This window comes from Harpia harpyja, chromosome 12 (genome assembly GCF_026419915.1).
Source record: "Harpia harpyja isolate bHarHar1 chromosome 12, bHarHar1 primary haplotype, whole genome shotgun sequence".
Lineage (NCBI taxonomy): Eukaryota > Metazoa > Chordata > Aves > Accipitriformes > Accipitridae > Harpia > Harpia harpyja.
Genome location: NC_068951.1, coordinates 30947068 through 30970367, shown reverse-complemented (window position 1 = coordinate 30970367; position 23300 = coordinate 30947068). Strand labels below are relative to the sequence as shown.

The following is a 23300-nucleotide window of genomic DNA, read 5'->3' as shown; positions in this document are numbered from 1 at the left end:
TTTCCAAAGCAGGAACTGTCTGCTGAGTGTGAAGGGGGACGGGACTTCATTCCCTGATTGGAAACCATAACTGATTGGATCCCACAGCTCTTTTTTCAGCTAAGAACAGGCCTTTGAATAGCGCACAAGGCATCAAAAAGGGAGTCCATTCAGTGACAGGGCTGACATCAGCTTTTCAAAGAAGCTGGATAAAGTCTTGTGACTGTAATAAAATATACCCTGTTGTGCAGGGTTGTCATGTGTCAATCTTCCACTAAAAATCTGATAGTAAGAGATGTGAAACACGCATTTGATTTTGCTTGCTTTCCCCAGATGCTCCAGTGGGACAGAAGAGCAATGTGATCCTGTGCTGGAGAGTGAAGCAAAGAAGAACACAGCATGTGGCATGATCACAGACCCAACAGGTAGTATGTTGGTAGTTCTCTGTGAGCCACATGATGGAGAACTTTATAGCTTGTGTTGTCTCCTCTCTATAGTTCGTTGTTCTGAACTCACATTGGAAGCATATAAAACCTCCAGTGTGAACGGCCAACATAAAACTCATAGGTGCTTGGTCAAGATATGTCAACCACTCAGACAGTGCCAATATGTCCATGAAGATTATATGAGAATGTGCTCAGGGAGCCATAGCCGCTCTTTGCTTTATAGCGACTTGCACTCTGCTTGCTAAAAGAGATAGTTCAGAGGGCACTGTCATTGCATGTATTACAGATACTTTATCTGAAATCCTGTATGTGTTCCCTGCATTGGACAGCCCCTGCAGTTGTCTGGAATTAGTGGCTTGCCTAGCCAGCAACTCTTAATTTATGTAAGCTATGTTATATCAATCATGCAAAAAGAAGAAAGCCTGATCCAGAGGGCCAAGTCTCATTGTGCATGCTCCGTTTCAAGTGTTGGTTTAACTTACTAAACAAAGTTAGCCTGGAGCACTTTTACAATACATTTGCCATGACAGAAAATAGATGGTGGTGGTGATCTTATCATTCCCAATTTTTTTCTATTATTCTATATAACTTTCTTGATTTACACAGGAATTTTCAAGGATTGTCATACCAAAGTGCGTCCAGAGAATTTCTTTGAAAACTGCGTTTATGACATGTGTTTCACTGGTGGACAGGCAATATCCTTATGCTATGGACTGCAGGCCTATGCTGAGTCATGTATCAATGCTGGGATATGCATAGAGTGGAGGAATGCTACTCTTTGCCGTGAGTGTTGTGACTTATAAATATCTATTCTGGATTTAAACTTCAAAAGTATGCACATTTTCCTTTACCTTTTTCATGCATGTTATTTCATTTTATGTAATGTTTTGAGTATAGTTTATCTTTTGTCATGTCTTGAGCCTGCTTCAGTTTCAGTACCATTCCAGTATTTGTATAAAATACTAATTTTAAAGGACATTTGGATACATGCAGGTCTAATCCTTAAAGTTTTAATAATTTACTATTAGTTTCTTGGAAAAGTTTGATTACATTTAACTGTGTCTTATGTGAGCTTCTGCACTGGGGAAATAACTGCTGCTTTGCTCCACTGAAAAACTACTATCCTCAGTGTAAGTAGAGCTGGTAGTCTTCCACACACAAATGCTTATCGATGGCTTTTGTAAAAAACTAGTTTAATAAGAGACCTTGAGAAACAGCTGTTTCTAGGAAGTTTACAAGTATTTCTCTATAAAGCAAAGAAATCAGGTATTCTCACTTATCTCCCAATTAATTCTTTTCAGAATGACCTTATGGGAAATTTCATATAATGAACACATATTTCTTAGAATAAGTCTTTCCAGGGGTTCCACTGGTGCCAATTTTATGCAGCACTGGGCACTTTTCTGCTTGCCAGACATCTTCTAAAGGACTTTTATATCCACAATGTACATACCTGGAGAGAAAAAAAAGAAGTCCTCTAAAGGTCAACCACACTGAAATAAACCATAATCTTCTCTAGGTTTTTTTTGTCTTTTACACTAATTTTGATTATACCAGTTACCACTGTATTACCTTCTGCAGATTTGCACCTTTTTTTTCTTTTTCTTTTTTTTTTTTCCTGTGATCAACAATTAGCTCTGCATTGAAACTAAACCATGAAAAAACATTGAGAGATTCTAGGAGCTGCTCAGTTTGGGAGAAGAATTACTGTGACTTTAGAATGGCTTTAAAGCACCCAGTAAGTCAGCCCTGGGAGGACAGAGCACAGAGAATTCATATATAAAAAGAAAACAGAGCAAGAAATGAGCTTCTAGCCCTCCAAATCAGATTAACACTATGGACATCCAGACTCCAGTCTCCATAGTCTGAGGCCATAGCCCAGGACCTAAATATCTATGGCTTGATTATAGTGATAGAGAAGACTCAGTCACATTAAGAGGATTGACTCTCAAGTGCTCCCTCCATCAGTAATTCAAACAAAAACTCAATTAAGAACCTGACAAAGGGCAGGTACTCTGGCTAGATGACTGGTCATGTTGGTTGTAATTGCCTGACAGGACTAAGAGATCCTGCTGTAGGGACAGAAGTAAATGAGAGTCATATGTAGTGATTTATCACAGAATGTAGCCAGAAACAGTTTTTAGGGGTTTTTTTTAGATGACAGAAACGGACAAATGCTTCAGGATTTCTGTAAAATGTAATGTCTTCCCTGGGGAGCATGCTTTGAGTGATAGAAGCCCAATTCTACCATGAGCAGGAGGGGTGTGACAGTATAATATATTTTCCTCAAGGGGTCTCAGTGAAAGACAGAGTCTGATTTTTAGTTCTATTTTTAAATATATGGCAGGTGTTCAAATAGAAACTACAGTAATGGGGCCATATCAGCTGGTACATGAAAAGATTCTTCTATTCCCTTAATGGAGTGACTTCATGTCTTTAAACCTGCAGAAAAAGGTTTACTGAACCAAGCACAATTAGTCCTGTATGATCACATCAGACCTACCCTCAAAGCGAGCCTATAATGTTTGACTTCCTTTGTGAGGTGAAGTGCAGGGTGGCCAACCTGTCTTACCCACCTCTACGAAAAGCCACCCATCTCACACGGCAAGAAAATCCTTTGTACACAGCACTCTCCAGTGTCAGACATTCTAACAGCAATTTTATATATTTTCAGGAGCAAACAGTGAAAGCATCAGGAAAACTTCTATCATGATTTTGCCCTTTTGAGTGATCTTACTTTTTTCTCTCTAGCAATGTCCTGTCCTGGAGGCAGCATCTACAAGAGCTGTGGTACTAGGTGTCCCTCTACCTGTTTGAACATCTCAGCAGTTGATTCTTGCAGTTCCTTACCAGTGGAAGGTTGCTTCTGTAAGGAAGGTTACATTTTGAGTGGAGACAAATGTGTGCCAGAAAGCAGCTGTGGTTGTGTTGATGAAAAAAACCAGTATCACCAGGCAAGTTACCTCAGAAGTTTAAAGAAAAAAAAAAAAGAACGAACACAGGAACTCATTCTTTATCACCATGAGAGAAAAAAATGTTAATATCATTAACACAGTTATTATTTACAGCATTAATAATAACAAAATAGACTCACTTTGCCAGCCTTCTTGATCTGTGAGCTGTGTGGCTACAATTGCCCAAATGATCATACATCATGCACATTCAAATACTAATAATATGATTGTCCCTTACGGTATTACCTTCCAATTTATCTTATAGTATATACTTCTACACTCTTTTTTCTGCTCAGCTGGATGAAAGCTGGTTCACCAGTTATCCCTGCACTGAACGCTGCACCTGCAAGGCTAACAACACCATTGTATGCACATCCTGGGAGTGTGGAGTCCGAGAGGAATGCAATATTCAGGATGGCGTGCTGGGCTGTCATTCCAATGGTAAGTCCTGCCTGAAAATGGTTCTCAATGTCCATTCCATAATTAGATCCTTCTTCTCCTTCTAGCTTTATTATAAATATCTTTTCATATGTGATCCAAAGAAGTCCGAACTGACTGCTGCCAGTGCTAAGAGATGAAAAGACAGGACGATCTGTCTTGCAAGCACAGACCCCTTCCATTGTAGTGGATATCAGCAAAAACTGATGCTGCCCAAAAGTTTGCAAGGTCACTTGGGCTCTTTTTGTCTTGATAATACAAAGTCAAGTCCCACATCACCAGTGCTGCAAGGTCTGAATTTGGCAATAATTAAGAACTGCATGTCTGAGAGTCTGGGTGATGGCAAGTGCATTAAGTATCTATGTATATAATTTCAAATTTATTTACTTTTATATTTATACATATAATTATGTATTTTTATATAGCTAAGTAGAAAAGCTCTGTATTACTCTCAACTACCATAAATCATAGCTACAACAGCATGTAGAAATGTATAAAGAGGTTCATTTGCTGCCAAGTTGCCAGTTTGTACCTAATTTTCAAATTAAATTTAGGAGACACTTTCTGGAAATTTCTTATTTCCAAACAAATGTCATTGGCATGAACCTGAGATACCTCTAAGGTTTGCCCACATAATAATGATCAGAATTAGGTTGCTGCACTAATGCAAACACCTTTGGTCAGCTGAGTCCATGGTGAAATCCAAGCCAAAGTTCTTAGATAATTTTTTCACCTTCAGGCCAAGCAACATGTCAAGTGGCAGGAGATCCCCATTATTTCACATTTGATGGAATGATGTACACTTTTGTGGGTACCTGCACCTACACCTTGGTTGAGGTTGTCAACACCAACAGTGTCATTCCTATAACCATCCTTGGCAAGAATGAAGACAGAGGACTAAGAGGGGCCACATACCTGAAAGAAGTCTACATAGATGTGTATGGTGTACGAATCACCCTTCAGAAAAGCCAAGGAATCCTGGTAGGTGGTGGTGCTCTTTATTCTGGCAAGATGTATCTTAAAATTAGCTCACTACAGTAGCTGTAGGAAAAAGGATCTTCATGTTTCCTAAGGAATATGTACACGTATGCTTAATACTTGTGGGCACCTCTATTAACTGGATGTCATGGGGAATATAATTTCTCACTAGTTCCCAAGGCTTCTGGTTTGGGTTTACTGTTCTATTGGCCATATCTTGGAAGTGGAGCCCAGAGCCTCCAGATTGGAGAATTGTTGCCTGAAGTAAAGAATGGGGCTCCCCACTTCAATAGCTGTTGTCAACCCAATTACCTATAGCTAGCTAACAAGAGCAGAGGAAAAGCAAGTCATACTGTATTGGTCTAGAATAGCATGGGGATCCATGGCAGTACCAGAGGCAGGGAAGCCACCCAATGGGTAGGTAAGAGTTTGCTCACAACCAGGGATCTTTCCAGCTCCCTTTTGTTAAAGGCACGGGCTATGAGTCCTGCCCAGCTCTCCTCAGCTATAAGGCTGATTCCTGCAACCCATAGTTGGAATATGCAATGGTGGAAGTGTAAAGGAGCTAAAACTGTCATAGAGAAATAAATCTTCAGCACTGCTAGGAATATAGATTGTGAGCAGAAAATCTTTTATGGAAGAATGTCCATACTGACAAACGACATGTCTCTCCAGTTGAACAATGAGAGAGTCTACACTCCAGTGGAGAACCGGTTGCGAGGCGTGTCCATTGGAAATGTTGGCAGATTTATAGTAGTGGAAACTGACTTTGGTGTAATAGTGAAATATGATGGCAATCACCATCTGGAAATCACCCTCCCACAGTCTTATTTCTCAAAGGTAAGATTTAGCATGTAAACATCTGGCACTGTTTCAAAACCACTGCTCTGTGCATTTCTTTTTCTTTTATTCCTGTGTTTTGCTATTGCACCTTTCTTTGTAGCTGTATTGTAACATGTCATTTTTTTGCTTTCTATTTTTTTCCCTTCACAACAATTTCCTTTCGTTCCAAGGGGGTAGTTAAAGAAAATGACCTGGCTAGGGGAATACATCCAGCTTATAGAATAAAACACCTTGAAGCCTTAGGGAACCACAGATTTACTGCAGTTTCTATTCTATTTCTCCATGGGTACAGTCAGACACTAGTGAGTGTGTCTGAAATGTCTGGTACAAGATTGGTTGTTGGTACTGATTTGGTCACATCATTTCATAGGCAATGAATACGAAGTTATTGGGGAAACTGATGCAGAACAGACTCTCGTTCATTTTCAGGTACATGGTATGTGTGGTAACTTCAATGATAATCGTGAAGATGATCTGTCCTTGCCCAATGGTACACTCACCAGTGTCACACAGTTTGGAAATAGCTGGAAAGTGGAGGAAGACAGTGATGAAGGGTAAATATAACTTCCTTTCGTACCTTCCATCTTCCTTTGGGAAAGAGTCGCCTTTCAATTGTTTTGACTGTTCGCTACTTTGTAACATTTGTCGTGTATATGAGACTTTTCTCTTCTTGAATTTGAAACTCAAAAAAAATCCATCACCACAGGAAACTACTGCACAGGCCAGAGGGAAACCACAGCCATTCTATAGATCTACATACACTTGGGGAACTAGGCTTTGGGGCAGTCCACAGTGTGGACATAGCCTTTGTTTATTTTATGCTGAAAACACCTAGAGCAGGATGATGGTGTTGGGGAAGAGTGAGGGCCAGCTGCTCCCTAAGGGACAGGGAGCCAAGTGTGATAACACAGCCAAGAGAACAGTGGCCTCACCAGCCAGGGCCCATCCCACACTACCAGAGCAAGGCAAGCAGGACAGGCCCAAGGGTGGAAGCCAGGGTCAGCCAAGAATCCAGATCACCACACAAGTTTGCAGTGACAAGACAGGTCCGAGATCAAGCTGAGAAGTCAATCCTCTAGTCAGGGTCAAGTTCAGTGAGAGTAATGAGGGTCAGACACAGCATGGTGATTGCCAGGCAGGTCTACTTCTGCCTAATCTTTCACTCATAGACAGAACGAAGACCGTAGTCTCTAGCGTTATTTGTTTAATACCTTTCAGTAGAAACAAACTTTTCAGTGTCAGTCTCTTGTCTGATATATGCCTTTGAAACTTAAATGCAGCTGTGTCTGTGCTTTCATGCAGTTGTTTATCAGACTTAAGAGAAGATGATGTTCCTCCTTGCACTGCCGAGAATAAACCAGTCATTGAAAGCCAGTGCAATGTCCTAAAATCAGACAAATTCAAAGCATGTCATAATCTAGTCAAGCCTGAAGACTTCATACAGATCTGCATCTACGATATGTGCCAGTATGATGGCATGAAGTCTACTCTCTGTGACATAGTTCAAGTCTATGTGGACACCTGCAGGAATCATGGAATCACCATTAAATGGAGGAATAGCACATTCTGTCGTAAGTGTACAAGCAAGTGAAAAAACTGAAACTTGGACGGCTTGGAAACAAATTAGCAGTATTAGGTGAACAAGTAATGTAAAAGAAAATTTAACCCAAATTCTCACAAAATGCAATTCTATTATTATGATTTAATGACTCCATTGTTGCACTGAACTGTGTTCAGGTTGAGCTAAACCCAGTTATAACTCAGGACTAGACAAGTTATGGATAGTAATGTGGAGTTAGAATGGCTTTAGTAGCCAAATGAGTGTCATGATACGTTGCAATGAGCCTAAAATGGAGGAATAATACAACCAGACTAAAGAAGACTAAAACGAAGTGGGATACTGTGTTAGGACACAGGGCTCGATGACACTGTGTTTTGAATGAAAACTGACAATTTGGCCAGTTGCTTATTAGGGGCCACATTCTCAGATTAATTTCCAGTGTATGTGCCTCACTCCACCCATTCAACAAAGCTACAAACAAATTATGTAACAATGAGTAAAGATTACACAGTGGGTTTCTTTTTGTTGTTTTTTCACAATTTAGTATTACATTGTGGAATTAATTATCACATAATGTTGTGGAGGACAAAACAATTAACTGGTTAAAAAACAAGCCAGATGAATGTTGAATAGGTCCATCAGAAATTCCTAGTTGCCTCCTTGCCACAAGTGGAGGAAAATACTGGACAAACGAACCCTTTGTCCTGCTACCCTGTTTCTTGAACTGTCCCCTTATGCATCTCTAGTCATTGGCAGAAATAGGGTATAGAGCTAGATGAATCTTCAGTCTGACAATGGATATCTGTTGTTCTTGCATGTGTTTATGCCTGTGGTTAAGCTAGATATACACCTATTTTGCATCACTGGAGGGTTGAACATTCTAAGGAATTTGCCGTAAAGATTCTCATTTCTAGCAGTGCCCAAAGAGGCATTTGAAGCTGAACTGGATTACTGAATCTGAATGATCTAGTGCCAGGTGCCACCATTTCAGGCATACCTGTAATAGAACTGAATCAGCAGCTCCAGAGAGGGTTCTCTGTTTTGATTTTGTTGGGTTTTTAAATAAAATATAAAAAATCAAAACTGGTTGATGATCAAATTCAGCTATTAAAAGGCAATTCTATACTACCATTTTATAGGCCAAGTTGTAGCTTTCAGCTAGGCACATGTGTTTGCAGTGCACTTTCTAAATGTATGTAATAATGCTGGTTCTGTTCTCCACCCACACAGCATTGCCCTGTCCACACCACAGCCATTACACAGACTGTGTCTCCACCTGCCCATCAACATGCAATGACATTTTTGCCTCCTCACTTTGTGAGAAGACAGAAGAGTGCATTGAGGGCTGTGAATGTGATAATAATTATGTGCTCAGTAATGGCAAGTGTGTACCTCTAAGCAATTGTGGCTGCAGGGATGATGACAACAATTACTACAGTGTAAGTAATTTGTCCCTGGAGCAAATCTCTGGCTGCAAAACTTGCAGAAAGTTGGTCTCCTGTCCATTTGAATGAGAGAGAAAGAAATCTTCAGGGTCTACCTCTTAAAAACCTTTCATCTGATTAGTAAAAGCTGCAGGCTCATGTATTAGGAGATGCAGGAGCTTGGTACTTCACACCTGAGGCCAAAATTGAGGCATATTCAAAACTAGTCAATTGATCAGAGTTATTCAAGCAGTCTGTCCTAGTCCTGTTTTGTGTTCAAATTCTCATGTCAAAGACAATAAGATAAATGGACTGGGAACACCACCTCTTGGTGAGACTACACCTGGATTGAGCAGTTGTGGAATCACCATCTGGACATGTTGCATGTAGCCAGCCCCCACACCCTTTGCTATTGAACTTTTATTGCATTGTAAAGCTGAGCACCTTGATAACATACTATTAACGCAACTTGTGTTCAGGCTGGGGAGACCTGGATAACTCCACACTGCACCAAAAGATGCCAGTGTCACAAGAACGGTGTCATCAAATGCAAGAGCCATAGCTGTGATTCTAGAGAAACCTGTGTGATCAAAAATGGAAAACACAAGTGCAATCCAACAGGTATGTGCAGGCAGGTCTTCACTTGGTGTTCCATGAGGGCTGGAGAAGGAGGAAGGATGTGGATGTCCATTCTTTCTTCCGTGGCACTTCCAGTCTTTTCCACAGGGAAAGGCGGCAGCTCTGACAGTGCTATTGACGACACATTATTGAACAGAAAAAGTTCTCAGAACAGAAAGTTCCAGTACAAGACAGAGACTTTGTAGAGGGCATTGGAACAAGAGTTTGAAAATTTACTTACATCTAGAAATTTGACAGTTCAGTCTGACTAGTTTAAATAAAAAAAAAAAAAAGAAAAAAAATTTGCATTGTATCTGCCAAAAACAAAACTCAGATATGTCTGTGAATCCTTTGGCAATGATCCTGTTCTTTCCATTGCATGTTGATTTGAGAACAGAAAAATATAAAGGCAAAACAGGACAGAGCAGATCTGAACAGATACGTAATGGGCCAGTCGGAGAACGTGGGTGTTTTTCGTTTGATAGTTCTTTTGGCTAAGCAAAGTTAATTGCATATTCTCTAGGTAAATTGGATTGTTTAGGAGGTAGCTTGTTGCCTAGTGACTCTACACTTCAATTTTGAAGAATAGTATGGCATTGGTCCTACTGTATTGATCAGTACAAGGGCATAATGCAAATCCAGCTCCCCCCTGCTCCATTTTGGCAAAATACCACAGCAGAGGCACCCCAGCAGTCTTAAGGAGAGCCTTGCTCCTAGGATAATGGTTTGCTCTGCGCTCAGTGGTCAAGGAGAATACTTAGATGATAGTCGCTGCGTCTGATTGTTAGGGCTGGTGAACCCAATGATCAATTTAGTAACCTCAGAAGAAATCACTGTGACAGCAGCAAGCCAGCCAAAATTAGACATTGCTTTTCAAGTTCCAGTAATTTTATAGCAACACATTGCTGAGGATTATGAAACCAACATCTCTAAAAGCCCACTGCAAGCCATGCTGTGTGGCAGAGTCATTCCTCTGCAGAGGACCAATGTGCACAACCCAGTCTCTATAAAGCCTATAAACCCTAATGTTCTGCTTCAGTTCAGTTGGCTTGCACTGGTTCTCAGCATAGGAATGAGTTTCTCTGGCCATCTCTCCATTTGAGTGCCCATTCACTAGGGTGATGCCTGAGCACCCATCTTTACTTGGAGACCTGCATGTCAGCAGCAATCATTTTTATCTAACTTATTTTAAACTGATCCACGCATGGGATCTGGCACATTGTCCTGGTTTCACCTGGGATAGAGTTAACTGTCTTCCTAGTAGCTGGTACAGTGCTATGTTTTGAGTTCAGTATGCGAAGAATGTTGATAACACTGATGTTTTCAGTTGTTGCTCAGTAGTGTTTAGACTAATGTCAAGGATTTTTCAGCTTCTCATGCCCAGCCAGCGAGAAAGTTGGAGGGGCACAAGAAGTTGGCACAGGACACAGCCAGGGCAGCTGACCCAAACTGGCCAACGGTGTATTCCATACCATGTGACGTCCCATCTAGTATAGGAACTGGGAAGGGGGGGTGGGGAATCGCCGCTCGGGGGACTGGCTGGGTGTCGGTCGGCGGGTGGTGAGCAATTGCACTGCGCATCATTCGTACATTCCAATCCTTTCATTATTACTGTTGTCATTTTATTAGTGTTATCATTATCATTATTAGTTTCTTCTTTTCTGTTCTATTAAACCGTTCTTATCTCAACCCACGGGTTTTGCTTCTTTTCCCAATTTTCTCCCCCATCCCACTGGGTAGGGGGGAGTGAGTGAGCGGCTGCGTGGTGTTTAGTTGCTGGCTGGGGTTAAACCACGACACACATGCACATTCAGACTGGAGAGTAATGAAGCTCTCCCCCTCTAGGTTTTGGGAAATGCCAGATCATGGGCGACCCACACTACATCACTTTCGATGGTCTGGTGCACCACTTTCAAGGGAAATACACATATATTCTGGCTCAGACCATCCCTGACCTACCTGATACTCTGACGCAGTTCAGCATTGAAGGCATGAACTATCCTTTTCGTCGAAGTCGACGCATTACTTACCTGAAAGAGATTCTCGTCAATGTTTACAATCACACAGTGCGATTCAGGCAGAACAAGCAGCTTGTGGTAAGTCTCTCACCGACTGCAGAGCACAGAGAAAGGCCCTCCCTTAGAGTAAAACACTTTTGAGTAAAAAATGTCTGTTTTGAAGAATTGAAGTATTAAAGCTAACTGTATTATTACAGCAGTGCAATGGGGCAACCACAAAGGTGATTTGCAGTTGTCGAGTCTTTTTTCTCTATAGTTATGAAGGATATAATTCTACTTCAAACAAATAAATGAATAAATAGAGATTTAGCAATAAAACACCAAATATCCCAAGACTTAAAATAAAGCCATACAAATTTTTATCAGTGGTAGGAAAAATTGTGAATTATGCTAGGAAATCTTCATTTCCTTCCTATTGGTGCGTAAGAGTATACATAGCTCATATATACATTTTTAGCCCAATAGTAGAAATCTCTTAGGGTGATATGAAAATACTGTGTCCAGATCACCTTCCTCAAAACATGATTTTGTTAACTTTAAAAAACTGAATACTGAGGTTTTTTACCTGGTTAAATTATCTGATATATTTATCATAAAACTAGAGAAGAGGAGTGTTGATTTGTAGCATTGATCTGTACTGAAGCCAGATTTTAATTTGGCCTATATATTATGAATTGTAACTTATTCTTTCCCCGTCAGTTGGATGGTGTGAGGGTGAGACCCCCTGTTCGTCCTCATGAAGGTATTCGTATATATCAGAGGACAAGAAGAATTTACCTGGAGACAGATTTTGGCTTACACCTGAGCTTTGATGGCAATCAAAATGCAGGTAAGTGATACCAAGACAATGTGCAGGAATATTTATGCACTGTCTCAAAAAATGTTCTCATTCCAAAGGAGGTCTAAACCCAAGCCAAATTAGAAACGTTGCCCTTTGAGCCTATGTCCCCTTGTGGTATGAACTTCCAGAATATTAAAACAAAAATGTTTCCCAGGAACGAGAAAAACCATAAAACTGGCATTTCTTTATCTGGATCCACCTGAACTTAGGAGAAATGAGATGGAGAGTCAGACTGTTCTAACTTTTGCTATGTTAAGTAAGGCCTGAGTGATATAAACAAAAGCAAATCACTTAAATTGCTGATCAGGATGATGGGGTGAAGTCTGGATCTGCCCCTTTGCCAGCTTAACCTGGTCATAGGACTGAGGTCCTCAAGCTATACAGCTGTGAGGCATCCTTTTACATGCTTCTTCTCAAGTCTGTTCCAGATAATCCCATTCTTTAGCGTTTCTCAGCAGGACTCATATCACATATACACAACTCATGTAAGTTGAACACATATTATCTCCTCTGTTCAAAGCACAGTTACTCCTGATTTACAACAGAATATAGCCATGTTATTTCTGAGTGTATGGTGAAAGTGCCAGGCCATTTATACAGATGACCATCATTCCAAACCCTAAAATTCCAACTGCAGAAAGAAAAGGTCTGTTTTATAGGATTTCTGTTTCTCAACGAGCAAGTGGATTGTACATGAAGGGCAAAAAGTGGGTGATGCATTCAGTTTGTTGCAAAGCAGTAAGCAGTATGCACTAAGAGCACTCAGGTGGTGATGTGATGTTATATAATACCTTATCGGCTTCAAGAAATAACTTTTTTCATGATCCATGTTGCAGAGCACAGAAACAGTCCTGTGAATAGATGTATGAACATGTATGTTCAGGACTGTGTTCATATCCTACATACGAGGCTCGTGTCACATTACCAACTCCAGTCTGAATCATGAAATGTGGTTCTTGGCACTGCTTTCCACCTCTTTCATACACTCAAAAGCAAGGATTTCTGTGTAATGGCTTTTTTTTTCTTCTGAACTTCCCTAGATATAAAGCTGGCCAATACCTACAGAAGCAGAGTGGAAGGCTTGTGTGGTGACTTTGATGGGAGACATAGAAATGACTTCACAAGTCCAAATGGTGTTTGGGTGAAGAACGTGAATGTATTTGGTGAGAGCTGGAAAGTTCCTCTGAAAAGAACAACATCTCGTCTCAGGTACTTAATTTTCTACTTAATATCCATGGCAAGCACAGCCACTGGTAGTGAGAGAATTAAGCCATAGTTAATATCCAGGAATAACTACACTGTCTTATTTCTGGTCTTTCTTCTTCCCTTGGACTGTGTGTAGGGACTTCTTCTCATCACTAAGGTGAACTATCAGTGCCCTTCTATCTCACCAGAGGCCTGAACTATCACTTCATTACTCCAGTTCAGTATCCCTCTTTAGAGCCACAGCCATTACAACGGCTAGGGCACAGGGATGAATAAGATCTTTGCTAAGCTCATGGTTCCTGGAAAAGATAAATACATCATGTTGTGCTGGATGGGCCTGAGGCAAATCCTGGTTCAGTGTCATCCCTCACTCTGGAACATGAAGGTAGCTTTGAAATCCATCAAGATGAATTCACAATTCCTTCCAGAAGAGGTTCTTAAAGAATCTGATTTCCTTACTTTCATGGCTATCTAGTGTTTTCTGCCAATACACAAAAAGTAAGGACATTCTTCTGAATATAAAAGAGGATATTTGTGGTCAGGCAAACTCTGTGCTAATTAGTCCATACAGAATATTGAAACAGGTAGGGAAAGAAGTTTCCTCCCTTCCTCCCTCCCTTCCTTCCTCCTTTCTTCCTTCCCTTCTTCCTTCTTGTCTTCCTTCCTGTCTTTCTTTCTGTCTTTCTCAATTTGCTTTGAAAGACCTTTGGAGGTTGCTTAGCCACTAACACAGAACTTTTTCAGCAAGTAAATGGAATTGTATTAGCCGTCAGGTTATAATCTAGCCGCAAAAACTAGTCTGCCAGAATAGTAGAAAGCAGTATGTAGGCTGGTGTTGAGCATAAAGGGGCTCTGGAGGCTATGCCTACAGAATTCTGGCACTTCAGGCATGTAGCCACTTGTTCAGTGAAAGTGAGCATATGTCCAAGAAATAGTGGTCTATTCCAGCTGCATCATTCTGACTAATGTTCAAACTTTATTGAATAGATTGGATGAAGGAGGCATTGATGAAGCCTGTGTCATGCAGAATTTCCAAAGAGACAGATATCCCTTTTGATTTAAATACCCATAAATCTCTGAGATGGTAGGAAGTGTTTTAGTACATCTTTGATCTGCTTTATCTATCTCCTTCCCATTCAGGATAAATCATGAGAAAGAAATAAGCTTACACTTACACCACAAGGCAGAAGTACTCTTATGGTGTTACTTAGAGAGTAGTACCATGAATGCTGTATGTACAGAGCACTGATGGTTTCGTAATGACTTAATTTACAGACGAGACATCAACTCAAAAGATGAGTCTGAGGAGGAACCAGATCCAGGACTCTTCCAAGGCTGCAATGCAAATCAGCTGGGGCAAGAAAACAGAACTTCGAGATGTCAAATCCTGACTGACTCAAATGGTCCTTTTGCAAAGTGTCATTCTACGGTCTCACCAAATTTCTATTTCACGTAAGTGTCTACTGCAGACAGTTGTCCTCCCCATTTGCAAAATCATTTTGGCGCTAGTTTCTGACAAGAACTTTGCGTCTTCAGTCTCCAGGGTATTAATAGCAACTGAGAATAGTAAGAGAACTGGGCCCAGTGATTCCATTATTGATATATTTAAATCCCCTTATTTATTTTTAAATAATTGTGATGATCTGTCTTTCCATCTATTTAGAGTTTCACTTTTCTGTTAGCTCTAGAAAGTAGCTTTTCTCTTTTCCTACACAGATAAAGTAGCAGTGTTAAGCATTATACCTGTAGGCTGGGATTTCCAGTGTGCTTACAGTTCTCATCCACATTCAGTGAGAATTTAGTTCCTGGCTCTGTTAGTTTCCTTTTAGCAATTCCAGCTTCATAAAATCTAGCCTTCATGCTATAGCCACAAAGGCTGAAGCTGTCAGTGACACTTCTTGAATCTTTCATGGAGAATTGCAAAAAAAACAGATTAGTGAAGAGTAACCCGGTATCTTCAAGAAAGTTCCCTCTGCTGTATTTCAAGGCTGCTCTGGCCTCCTACATATACAATTCCTACATACCTAATTTTGAGCTGTATGAAACCTGTTGATTCATCCCCACATTCATCATTTATCCATCATCAGTCACAAAATTGCCAAGTAGCTGCCGGTTTTCTTTAGTCATATAGTTGTACTTAATGTTTAAAGATAGATAATGCCCACCTCAAAGAAGAACGTGAAGGTATCTTAAGCCAAAGAAACTGGGCTACTGGCTTCAATGTATAAATAAATCCTGATTCTTAACATAAGCCTACTTTTCTCCTCACTCTAGAACTTGGTTGGGCAGCCTGTTCTACCTTCTTAGTGGTTGCCTGATTTTTCTGAGGTGCCACATACGTGCAGATCCCATTCATCTCAGATCTCAGTGCCTCTGAAAATCAGGCCATGGATATTCAGATGATGAGCAAAGCTGAGAAGGTAGCACTGGCAAACACTGGGTAAAACAGAATTCTATGTCAATATTCAAGGCATATGGACGTGGGGAGGGCACCCATGTATTCAAAGAAGTGTGTAGTCCAGCTATAAGACTTAGCAGCACTAAAAAGTACTCTGTAAGCAAGACGCAGCCATGTTAGCCAAAAAAAGAAGCAGATGGCAAAGAATAACTTACTGTGACAAGCAGTCAGGTACCTGTTTATTGCTTGTTCGTATATGAATACCTCTCACGTTAGCAGCTGTTGCACACCAAATGACCTGATCTTCCCAGTCATGCGGCTGGAGTTTTTTTATTCCTCTGTTTTCCTGTCAGCCAGATACAGGAAAATGGAATTAACTCAGACTCAGGCAGCAAAGCAGCTGAAAATAAACAATAACAAAGGTACTGGGAATGAACGCTTTCTCGTGTTGCACATAGGAGCTGCCTGTTTGATATGTGTGTGGGAGGAGATGAGGATGCTACCTTATGTCGCAGTCTGGAGGAATACGTGCTGGATTGTCAGCAGCAAGGAGTCAGTATGGAAGGCTGGAGGCAACAGACAGTTTGTGGTAAGCATAGGAAGAACCAGAAAGTATGGTTTCTGCCTAAAGGACTCTCAAAGTCTGAGATTTGAGGCTTTTTCTAGACATACCATATATCAAAGCTTCTCAGGGAGTAAAAGCATGTTGATTCACACTTCAATCACTGTTCACAATTTAGCATGCACACTTGCTCTTCTGGTCTCTCTTCTGTGTCCTATGCTGACTTCCACATTTAGACCCCAACTTACAAAGCTACTTAGGAAAGCAGAACTGTCGGCTCCCTTTTCATCAGAAGTTTTGTGAGAGAAAAAAATGTCCTCATTCCCAACTGGGCAAAAAAGTTAAAATTTTGGAGACCATCACAAGCCACAAATCTGAAGGAAAAACATTTTATTTCAAACTCTTTTTTTTTTTTTAAACTCAAATCTACAAAATATACTCATTCTCTTTTTTGCCTGTGAAATTTCAAGATAAAAAAGATTCAGCTGAAAACTCCAAATCTTTCAGACTAAAAAATGCTGAAATAAAACTTCCAATAATCTCAAACCTTTTTTCCCTAATTTTTTTTTTTTTTCAAGTTAGGAGATTCATCAAACCATACATCCCCTGCATCACCCATGGTTAGATGACTTTGTATTCCTGGTGAAATACACCTCCCAGAGATGTGAAACAGCTCTGGTACTTGCAGGGATGGCTACCCTGAATGTGTGAGAAGTTATTTGAGATCAGTGAACACCAAGAATGAGAGCACAGCATACAAATAACTTTGACGATGCATTTCCTGACTTTGGAGTGCTTTACTTGCAACTTCAGTACTATTAGATATGTATGCACATCCTGTGTATGTGTGTTCATCATATTGCCTCCTACAAAATGGTAACGTCCTCAGGATCTCAAAGGGCATTGTGTAAGTAATGCACAGCAGCCTGCTATAACTGGACTCTCCTTATTTTTACAGGTATATCATGTCCTGCCAACAGCAACTACAGCTCATGCATGTCTGCATGCCCAGCATCCTGCAACGACTTGACCAGCCCCTCTGAGTGCGAATCACCTTGTGTTGAAGGCTGTGAATGTCTCCCTGGCTATGTTCTTAGTGGTTTTGACTGCGTGCCTTACAAACAATGTGGCTGCACATACCTTAACAAATATTATGAGGTACAGTTTCTCTGTGGGTCAGACAGCTCCCACAGCACCAAACAATATTTTCTTCTGCTAATTATTTTGACAATTTCCTCATTCTCCTCAGCATGTAATTTTGCATTAGAAACAAAGAGCAATTGTTTAATAAAATTCTGGTCTCCGGAGGAAGGGAAGAGAGAGTAGATCACTTGGTCTGGCTCTGAAACTCTGCCTGCCAGAATACTCAAGGCAGGCACTTGAAGAAAGTATATGATAACACTGACCTCCATTGTCAATTCTTCACCTTTATTACGCTAAATAATAGCCTTATAGACTCCAAAGTTTACAACACACCAGAGTTACAGAGAAGTTCTGTCAGTCACTGTGGTCCCTCTCCTCTCAGTGGAGAGTGGCATAGGCAGGGTTGAGAGTCTGTGGCTGGCTGTCTGGCTATGACATGAAGAGAGCCCCAAGCAAGGCTGCATTCTGAGGAATATGGAGAATCCTCCATTGTCGCTACAGGATAAAACAGCTTCATAATCTCATAGATTTCTGTTTTAACACTAGAAATTTGGTACAGAAAAGGCCTAAGCCAGTAAAGATTGTTTTATGGGAGGAGGGAGACACTATGAACAGGTGGCAGTTGCCAAAAAAATGGCACATAGCATTTCTACATTTCCTTGGAGGCATGATGTGATGCATCTGCCACTCTCTTACCTCCAGCAACAGTTAGACATTGTTGGCTGCACATGTACCCCACCTGGGGCTAGGATATCATACCCCAAACTCTTCTTTTGCCTTCTTTCTTGGGCTGTCCTTGAGTTTCAAAGAGCTGGATTAGTAAACTGCTTGCTTGCTTTTTTGTACAAACCACTAAAAAAAAAAAATCAAATCTGCCCTGTTACTATTCATCAGGAAGGCATCAGAGACAGCAGCATGGGGCCCCAGTGCGCCATTCATGGTTTTTCTGGCTGATTTTATTTGATACTTTTTAATATTTAACTGCTGTCTTCCAGATTGGAGAAATATTCACCACTGATGACTGCTCTCAGAGATGCCAATGCACAGAAAGCTCCACTGTCTCCTGTTCTAACATAGTGTGTGGATATGATGAAATCTGTGGCATTTCAAACTACAGTCGTGGATGCTACAGGAGTGAGTCAACTACTATCACATTGTCTTTGATGCTAAGAAGTCTTGACTTACTGCTTATAGGACATCACTGGGTTGGGGATAGTTGCAACAGAGTGTGTACAGAAGAAAAGAGCATACCGGGGATCTTGCTCTGATGTTTCATTGCAGAAACAGTGTTTCTTTCCCTGATTCCTGTTGTCAAGTACAAGAAATGCACCTTAAAATACAGGGATGTCCACCATTACAAGTCAGTGTAATCTAAGCAAGAACAGTTCTCTCAGGCTTGGATTATCTGAGAGTCTGAAGTGTTTCTCCTTCCTTTTTGCTAGGTGGACCATGTATGCCAAGTCCTTGTAAGAATGATGGAGTTTGCTCTGAAACTACCACCACCTCTCTCCACTTCTACTGTGAATGTTCAGAACTGTACACAGGACCAAGCTGCGAGGCTGAAAAGATAGGTAATAAAACTATTCTGGATTTCACTGCCTGCATTACACACACCGCTTTCAAAAATGGGTATCATTACAGAGAAGACTGAGCTTGCTCTTCATTTCATATGAGGGTAGGGAGGCTCTACAAAGAGATCTGGACAGGCTGGATCGATGGGCTGAGGCCAATTGTATGAAGTTTAACAAGGCCAAGTGCCGGGTCCTGCACTTGGGTCACGGCAACCCCATGCAGTGCTACAGGCTTGGGGAAGAGTGGCTGGAAAGCTGCCTGGCAGAGAAAGACCTGGGGGTGCTGGTTGACAGCCGGCTGAATAGGAGCCAGCAGTGTGCCCAGGTGGCCAAGAAGGCCAACGGCATCCTGGCCTGTATCAGGAACAGTGTGGCCAGCAGGAACAGGGAGGTGATTGTTCCCCTGTACTCGGCACTGGTGAGGCCGCACCTCGAGTACTGTGTTCAGTTTTGGGCCCCTCACTACAGGAAAGACATTGAGCTGCTAGAGCGTGTCCAGAGAAGGGCAACGAAGTTGGTGAGGGGCCTTGAGCACAAGTCTTCTGAGGAGCGGCTGAGGGAGCTGGGGTTGTTCAGTCTAGAAAAGAGGACGCTGAGGGGAGACCTTATCGCTCTCTACAACTACCTGAAAGGGGGTTGTAGTGAGGTGGGTGTTGGTCTCTTCTGTCAGGTGGCTGGAGATAGGACAAGAGGAAATGGCCTCAAGTTGAGGCAAGGGAGATTTAGGTTAGATATTAGGAAAAATTTTTTTACTGAGAGGGTTGTCAAACATTGGAATGGGCTGCCCAGGGAAGTGGTTGAGTCACCATCCCTGGAGGTATTCAAAAAGCGAGTGGACAGGGTACTCCAGGGCATGGTTTAGGAGGCATGGTTAATGGTTGGACTTGATGATCTTGAAGGTCTTTTCCAACCGAAATGATTCTATGATTCTATGAAATTAGTCACCCAGGGGGTGAGAGCCTGTGGCCATCCAAGCAGAAAGAATGGGTCAGATCCCCCAGTGGAGAGGTGCTAGAAGGCATGACAGCAGGGCTCTGTAGAGCATACAGGACCTGGGTCTGAAACCAGTCCAGAAAGCCACATTCATCAGAGAACACAGTATAAACCAAGCAGACAGGCAAGGGTTGAGAAAAAAACTCTGTTCACAGTATGGTTAGCTTTCACTGACAGGGCTCTTATTTCTTCTTCAGCTGAAGACCCTCCTACAGAGGACCCTGAGGACCATACAGTTGCCATCGTCGTTGGAGTTGTCGCAGGTGTAGTTGTTATCGTCATTCTCATCTCCTCTGCAGTGTACCTGTACAGGTAAGGCTTTTCCTAGCTTTGCTACGTTCAGCAGAGTTAAGACACATAGTTTTAGCACCTGTAAACCTCAAAACTCCCACTAATCACATACCTGCAGGACCAGAAAGGAACCACAGCATTCAGGATCTCATTTGAAGAATGTGAGGGAAAACTTAGCTGCTTCTACAGAAATGAACATATGCCATTTCCTTTACACGGGGCATATGCATCACTATCACAAAACTTGGGCTTCTCCAAAATCTGACTTAATGCATGCTCACACCATTATTTGACCTCTCACTACAGCTAAGAACAGAAATTAAAGGTTTTTTTATTTTTTTTTTCCATTGTACAGAAGAAAAAGAAAGATGGATGCAGCTGCAAAATCAAGGGATTCTTTTTTGAGACAGTCCAGGGTTGTACTGGATGACAGAATACACGAGCAAGATTATGGCTGCATTGTGAACGCTGCATTTGATCAAAATCAATCCCAAAATACATACCTATAGTTAGCAATATTTTTCCTATTCATTTGTATTACTTTCTGCCTTTGTATTTTAATAGTATTTCTAATACTTTGAGAAGAAATAATAATAAATAAAACATTGCATTTGCTGAAAACTTTGAACTTGTTCATCTAAAATATCTCTCAGATCTCATGTTGTAGACCCAAACTGAAATATGTCCTAACTCACAAAAGAGATTGTGCTGTCTTCAGAGGCTCTTTGAAAAACAAAAAATCCAGACAGAATTTGCCAGCACAAGTGTGCTGCACACCATCACACACGCACCTCTGATAGATGTACAAACTGTAGACTGATGCAGTCAGAATTAATTATAGCATCCCAGGCAGGTCTTCATGAGATCATCTTACCCAAATCCTTCCATGGGCAGGGGATTAGCCGACTGAGCAGGACACAGTTCTTACTCCTCTTCTGGCAAGGCATACCCAACTGGGGAGAGAAATATATAGGAAGACACTGAGCTCATCTGGTGACAGGGGTAGTAAAAAGGATGGCCCCTATTGTCCCCTTGGGAGTGCTGGACTGAAAGAAATGATTGTTTGAAGGAGAGCTGCCTCATTACGGTCAGGGTGGAGTGGACAAGAAGTAGGGTTGTCATCACTCCCCTGCCTGTGGGAGCTAAGCAAGAGCATAACTTAACAAAAACTTTCTGAAGAATGATATCCTGGCATAAAACTCTCCTCGGGGTCTTTGTAAACTCTGAAGCTGCCACACTGATGAATGTGGGCAGAGGTCTGCATCGGCTCAGTCCCAGGCCATGCTAAAGGAGCTCCCTCCAGCAGAAGACCAAAGGTGTTTGTGGCAAGGCCTAAAGACGTGCAGTGTGCCAGACACCCACCCCATGACAGACCACTCAAAAGGCTCAGGGGACCGAGGCACTGCCTGGACCTTGTACAAGCCCTGAACAAATTTCCAGTGCCATGAGTGAAGCTCTGAGACATAAGGAACGCACCATTAAGGTTTCTCTGATGCTTTTCCAGTTCTTTGCAGGTTCACTTCTGGTTATGGTGAGGAACAGTGTGGGCCTCCCATTGTTTCTGCCATAATGCTGGTTATTATTTACTTACCCTTTCTCCTTTCCCTTGTATCCATAAACTCATACATGCTGTCAGCCAGAAAAGTATTTGTAACCTCCATGAACACTTAGGTAGATAAAAGGCATTTTATTCTGGTCCATTTAAGAACATGCCAGCTGTCCATACATGTACAGCACAGCTATTTTGGAGAGGATGTGAATGGAAAGGGGCTTTCAGCCTCATTACATAATGAAAATGAATCAGCGCGAGAGACCTACTCGTGCGCAAACGAACTGTCAGCCTTATGCTGGAATTTCACCGCAATTATAAAAGCATCTTTCTTGCCTGTTCAGCGGCAGCTTCCTATGCGCTCTTGTGCTTGCTAACAGTGCGATTCTGTGAATGTCAAGCGGTGCTGACCACGCTCGCCTCCCCTTGCAGTCGGTGGGAGCACAGGCCAGTCCAGACCCTGTGGGATCCCAGCCTGGGCTCTCCCAGGCAACAGGGCCCAGCGGTGCCCAGGTAAAGCAGATTTCTGGGTTTCCACAGATACACTTTTTTTTCCATACCACAAGAATTGCCTTGGCTTTCCACTGCAAAGCTTTGCAAATATTTCAGACTTGTAACAGGGAGCAATACAGAAAGCCTAATTGCAATGCAGTGCTCCACCAAATTAGCTATTTCATGTCAATAGAGGCCAGAAAGACAACAAGTCTTCCGCTGCTCCAATATTTTAAATCAACTGGATTGGTCACTGACTTTTACAAGGCTGGGCTTTAAATACACCGATTAGCTCAACTCACCCAGAGGCCAGTTTTGTTGCTAGCGAACACTCCCTTTAGCATACTGTGCCGGCAATAGCCAAGGAGACAGCCGTACCTGCTCAGCTGTGCTCAGCCCTCAGCTCAGAGGACTCTTGCTGGGCACAATCACGAGACTCCTCTGAAGTCCCTGAAGGAAATTCCTGGGCCACGACACGAAAAGCCATCCCAGAAATCTCTTTGCCCTTAACGGGCCATTGGGATTTACCCTGAGCTCCACCTCCTTTGCTTCCCTTCACCAGCAAGGAAATGAAACGGCAGCATCCCCTTTCCCTCTCGAAAGGTTTCCCGCCGAGGGATGCTCACCTACCCCTCGGCTCGGCAGGACCGCTGCCCCGGCTCCGCGCACCGGAGCCCCGCTCCCCGGGGACGGGGCGAGCACCGCCTGCCCGGAACCCGCCCGGCTCCTCGCCATTCGCAGCGGTCGGGAGGAGCCGGCACCCGGCCCAGCTTCCGCCGCCGCCCCCTCCCTCCCCGGGCCGGCAGCCCGACCACGGCAGCAGCGGCACGGGCGCCGGGAGGTGAGCGGGGCCTTGGAGGGGGGATGCGGGGGAGCGAGCAGGCGTCTGCCAGCAGGATGTGCCCCCCCGGCTCCGGCTCTGCCGAGCTCCCGGGGGCGCCTCAGAGCCTGGGGATGGGCTCGGCACCCCGGGTGGCCCCCCCCCCACCCCCGGC

General features: G+C 42.5%; 2 long non-coding RNA genes across 2 annotated transcripts; one reads left to right on the top strand and one right to left on the bottom strand.

The window, feature by feature from the left end:
- Window positions 1-7320: 7320 nt before the first annotated feature.
- LOC128149411 (uncharacterized) lies at window positions 7321-23138 on the bottom strand. The gene is made up of 6 exons (XR_008237632.1): window positions 22608-23138; window positions 21056-21217; window positions 18106-18261; window positions 15920-16050; window positions 11050-15210; window positions 7321-10465 (listed from the first exon to the last, which is right to left on the bottom strand). It is a non-coding gene; the product is annotated as an uncharacterized LOC128149411 (long non-coding RNA).
- LOC128149412 (uncharacterized) lies at window positions 14666-17341 on the top strand. The gene is made up of 3 exons (XR_008237633.1): window positions 14666-14758; window positions 16163-16293; window positions 17225-17341. It is a non-coding gene; the product is annotated as an uncharacterized LOC128149412 (long non-coding RNA).
- Window positions 23139-23300: the final 162 nt, after the last annotated feature.